We start from the raw sequence: 5,987 nt of genomic DNA, 5'->3' as shown, positions 1-5,987 counted from the left end.
TATGGACATAACCCTCTGGGAATTTATGCTCCATCTACCCGATTGAACGCTCCGTGCAACAAAGGGTACATCCAAGATGGTTAATTCACCAAACCATGGAAGCGAGTTTTTTCTAGAACTCGCGGTGTCCCATCCACTCGCGCCAACCCTTCACGGTTAGGCTTCCGCGCGGTGCATCCGGACAATTAACCATGGACCCTCTTTGACTAAACCATATCCCGAACTTTAGAGAACTAGAGCCATGGTTAGGTTGCGAACTCATTGCATCATATTGTGCCTACTTGACTAATTGTACATTATTTGTTGTGCATATATATATTCTATGTTTCTCTTAACCGTTTGTTGATTTGTGTTGAGACTAAAATTAATGACTTAAAGAACTTTTCCTATTTAATTAATTAATTAATTAATTTGAGTCAATAAAGTCTAATTTTTTAATCGGAATTGACCTAGTACGACTTTAGGCATACCCCAGTTGACTAATAATACCGAAAACAGTCCCAGACCGAAGCTCCACTATTGGCGCCAAAGTCTGAGCTGTAGCGCCACACTATGGTGTGTAGCGCCAGACGATAGCTAAATTGTCTGGCGCCAACCACCACATTGTGACGCCAGTCCTGTCTCTTGGCCGACAGTTCGGATTATTTGTCGAGTCTTCACCTAGGGTCTAATTAATCAGTCCTCTGTTTAATTCGGTTAATTTTCGCTGTCAATAACACCTTGTCGAGTCATTAATCGAGTCTAAGTCACATAGTCTAGCCACATGGTCACGACACGAGTCTTAACATATCACCTACACTCACTAGTCTTAGCACACACGTTAAGTACATCACCATGGCCATGTCTTAGGTCCATGCATGAGTCGGTTTTTCCGTCATTTGAGTTGGGGGAGTACATTCTATTCCTAATTCTTCATATCCCTCCACCTAAATCTTCTTCACATTCTTCCATCTTTCTTCACTTCCTCCATCCATTGCATGTTGAATAAAGTTTGAGTCAAATAATTAACAATAAGTATCCCCAAATTCCTTTTCCACAGTACTTGGTCGAGGAGAGAAGGGCGATTAATCAAGGACAACCTCTTTATTCAAGTCTCGCTTTTTGATAAACCGATTCGTCAAAAGAGGAAGGCTAAAAAGATAATGGCAACTCAAGAAGAAGTCAATGAGCTTAGGAACCAATTTGTTACCATGACTGAAACACTGAAGCTCCTCACACTTAAGGTCGATGATCCCGTGAAGCAACAACAGATGAACCTCATGCAAGAGAGTCTAAGCAAGCTATCTAGTGACTATAAATTTCAGGGCATGAGTTCGCAAGGGGTCTCGCTGGATAAAGAACTTCTCCCCCATAAGCTCAATGCCACTGACATCCCTAAATTCAAGGCAACAGATAACCCTTACTTCCATCTAAGAGCTTTTGAAACTATAATGAGCATTAAGGGTATCGATAAGAAGGTTTTTCCCTCTCTGTTCCCACTATCTCTTGAAACCGTTTGCCAACAATGGTTCTTCTCCCTTGACAAGGAGAAAACCTCTACCTGGGAATCGATAGTAAACGCTTTCATTGATAGGTACAAGTGCAATATCCAAGTTGAAACCGATCATAGACAACTTGAGATGCTAAGACAAAAAGAGAATGAAGGCTTTACTTCTTTCTTTAATAAATGGAGGGAAACTTCCGCCAAGATGATTGAGGTCCCCACCGAAAAGAAATCTGTGAGGATGTTTATCAAGAATCTCCAAGAAAAGTATTTAAAGCACTTAAAATATCAACATAACTTGAATACTTGCAAGGCCGTTTATGACATCGGAATTGAAATCGAAGACGACCTCGCAAAGCAAAAAGCTACTAACAATAGTAACCACGGTGGCTGGAAAGGAAAGAAGAACGACAATCCTTCTTCTTCCGAAAACGCCCACTCTAGTAATAATGTTAGTACCTTTGACCATAATGATGTCTTAGCCATGGACAATCAAGGATCTAGAAAGAAACCCAGGTGAGAGTTCACACCCATTGGAATGACCTACGATGCTGCTTTCGATCGTCTCTACGATCGAGGATTAATCAAACCTATTGGCCCTACCGAGGATCCGACACCAGAAAATCGATCTTCGAGATGGAATCCAAACTCCTATTGTAAGTACCATCGAGGAAACGATCATACCACTGATGAATGCTACAGGTTTCAAAATCTCATTCAAGACCTCATAGAAGCAAACAAGGTCCCATTGCCTCTAGCTAGCGAGAAGACTGGGTGATGATGAAGCGAATGACACAAGACAAGAGGCGAGCTGCAACGACAAGATTTCATGGCCTCTTTTTTCTATTTCTTTTTCATTTTTTCCTTTCCCCAATAAGTCTAGCATAAGCACCTTTCTTTTCCCTTAGATTAATTTTTGTAGATTATTTATTTATTTTCTTTTAATAAAAATGAGCATTTCTTTCCTTGCATATGATCATCACATTGCATTGCAAAAAAAAAAAAAAAAAAAAAAAATCTATGTCGAGCTAAGCACAAGGTATACCAATGATTTGAGGCACCCCTTGTAGCCACATCATATCTCCTTTCGCCTTTCTAATTTACAAATCCTTTCTTCATAAGCCACTTTGAGCCTCGTCTAACGATAGACCCTTCATTTTTTCAACCTACATCTACCTAACCTTGGGATGGGATGGTGTGTAACTTATGCAATTCTAAAAAGCTTGAGTGATTTCAAAAGATCAAAATAAATAGCAAAAATAAGCAAGCAAAAATAAATAAAAGTGTACAAAAGGGTAAGTGTTCCAATGTCTTTGATATGAAAATATCTTCGATAAGAACACGTCTCAGATTGCGTCTCTTATCGAGTGTTCGGTACCGTGCCTGAGAAACATGAATGCCAAGTGAGTGATAGACCGCATGATCGAGATTGCCCACACTTATGAAAATGAAATAAATGCTAAAACAAAAGAAAGAGCTAAAAAAAGAGTAGAAAACCTCAAGCATAAAAATACAAATATTCAAAAGCAAGGTTGCACACCTTGGGGGCTTATCTAGGGTCTTGAGCCTTTATCCCCTTCTTCTTCAAACCATTAGCCTAACCACGTTACAAACCCTTAAAAAGACCTTTTTTGAGGTATACACACTTGTGCGAGGTTCGGCTAGAGCTACGTTCGGCCTGATTCCTAACGGATACGTAGGCAACCTAACATCGAGGTGCGGCCGTAATAAAAATGCATTCATATTCACATTCACACACTTACACCATGATCATATCAAGGGATCCCCTGTGCTCATCCCTTTTCACTTAGAGCTAGACTTGGGGGCTTGGTCCTTACATCATTAGCTTACCTAGCCTAAGAGTCACCATTATTTGGCTCTTCTAACAATATGTTTTTCCACACACTTAGCTCTCGTGGCCTAGCTTTAGTGTCACTATCACACACTACACAGATACATGACCAAATATACTTCCCTTTAGGAACCCTTTGTCATGAAATCTTAACTCAACGTTGAAGCATACCTTATCATATCAACATCACCCATAATTGTCATTGCATCACGAAGTATGAAGTGCTTAGCCTCCGTGCCTAAGATACCCAAATACTTTCATCATTGAGTCGACCATTGAGATAGCCTAGGATGGATTAATCCTTGCACCTTGAGAGATAGTATCAAATGACATTTAACTAAGCTTATTCAACATGCATCTTCAAAACTTCGCTTCCTTTTTTGTTTTTTCCGGGAGAAAGTCGGTACCCTCCACAAAATGACGGAAAATTTTTGCTTTTTGCATTTTCGAGTCGCACGATCACATTACAATGCACACACGGGTCACGAGCCACATGTGTCATGTTACTTCGAGTCGAGTCAACCTCGAGTCAGTCAAACATATCGAGTCAAGTTTATACCTTGAGTCGTGTCAAGTCGATGAGTCAAGCTACATTAAGCCTTAGGTCAACCCTAAGATAATTAAAGAAATTGGCAAAGTTCTATAGTCTAAAATAAATACAGGTGCAGCAGAATAGGGAAGACCCTATTTCAATTCTTGGCGCCAGAGATATCTCAGCACCGACAGAGCTCGAAGCCTCCCAGAAAGGTGATTTCGACCTCATGCTGCGATTTCGGGTTCCTTCGTACGCCAGTTAGCCCCTATAAGCAATTTGACATGATTAGTAGTCGGCTCGATTACAATCGTAGTAAGTGATTGACCTGACAAAAAATCGTCTCACTTAGCTTAAGCGCCTAAAGCACTGGCTCATTACAATCAGTTCAAAAGCAAGCACTTAAACGACAATATTTCCAAATATGGATTGTCTCGCATTCTTATTAAACGACAAAGTTTTCCAAAAATTGGATTGTCACCCGCAACTGACAATATTTCCAAAAGTGGATTGTCATGCATCTTCTTCAACGACAATTTTTCCAAGATTGGATTGTCATCTCTGGCAAAGTTTCCAAGCGTGGATTGTCGTGCTCCTTCTTTGTTTGGCAAGTTTTTCCAAGTTCGGATTGTCATACATTCATAGATCCCTGGCAAGTTTTCCGAGATTGGATTGTCATACACCCAGTTCCCTATGGCAAAATTTCCCAAAGGATTGTCGTAGGTCTCTACTCATCATAAATTTAAGCAAAAGTTCCTCAACGTGGATTGTCATTCATTTCAGTAAGTGGCAAATTTTCCCGAAGTGGATTGTCGGTCGACTCTTTCTTGCAAATGTTCCAAGACGCGGATTGTCAATAGTGGCAATATTTTCCCAAAAGGATTGTCGCATAGCGTTGGCAAATTTCCAAGGTGGATTGCTTTCAAGAGTTATGTTCCAAGATGTGGATTGTCGATCGTAGCAAAGTTCTTATGAAAGATTGTTACGAAGCATTGGCAACTTTTCCAAAAATTAGATTTTGGCAAATTTTCCGAGGTACGGATTGTCGCTTCATCGTGACAACATTTCCAAGGATGGATTGTTACGTGGCATTGACAACTTTCCCTAAATCGGATTTTCATTCATCATGCAAGAGTTATGTTGGCAACTATTCCCAAAGAAAAGAGGATTGTCATCACAGCAAAAGCACCGACATACTGGTTCACAAGCAGCAAAGTACCGACGTACTGGCATAGCAAACATTAAGAAGCAGTGATCTTTTCGAAGACTATCACAGCGGAAATTAGAGTCATATAAAAAAGAAGCTCTTTGTTCAGAGACGAGTGAACATCGAAACAGCAAGGTGGCATTCCCTAGATTGTGGAGAGTTGTCACAAACAACTGAGGATTGTTTCAAGAGAAGCAATCTTCGATAGTATTACCTTGGACGTGGAATATTATCAATGCGGATGAGGATTGTTTCGAGAGAAATAATCTTCGATAGTATTCCCTTGGATGTGGAATATTATCATAGCGGAGGAAGGTCGTTTCAGGCGAAGCAATTTTCCAAATTGGAAGTAGTTACGGGCGTAGCGGTTTTCAAGCGGGATGGCATTCTCTAGCTTGTAGAAGGTCATCAAAACAACAGTAAAGCGACAGCAAATCGGTTACTTTTAGAGACGTGTGCTCGACGGTGAAAGATACGCGTTTCTTAACTCTTTTATCTGTTTAGCTAACGTTAGTTTTGCAGGAATCGGCGTTACAAGATTGATTTAGGATCGCAGAACATTCTGAATCATTCTCCACCCCTATCGATACTTTGACTTTTGTTTTCGGAACTTGCGTTTCTCCAAACGCTGTCAAAGTGGGGGCTTCTGTAGACACCCATTTGTGTCTCCCTAAAACCAAACCCGGTGATGAGTACCTTTCACGTCGAATCATAATCGAATGAAACGAAGTGCGGAAAGGTCTAGTGTAGCGGAAAGTTTTATTTCTTTTCTTTTCTCCCTATTTCTGAAAACTTATTTTAAGAAAACAGCCAATCCAGTTTGGTTGGTCCATGATATGGGTCTAATAGTGGTGTAGTTGGATGGGGCTTGTAAAGACCTTTCCAACTATATATTATAAGCCCAATTCCGATG

The sequence above is a fragment of the Chenopodium album genome, chromosome 2, assembly GCF_948465745.1.
Source record: "Chenopodium album chromosome 2, dcCheAlbu1.1, whole genome shotgun sequence".
Classification (NCBI taxonomy): domain Eukaryota; kingdom Viridiplantae; phylum Streptophyta; class Magnoliopsida; order Caryophyllales; family Amaranthaceae; genus Chenopodium; species Chenopodium album.
Note: the sequence above shows the minus strand (reverse complement) of the source record.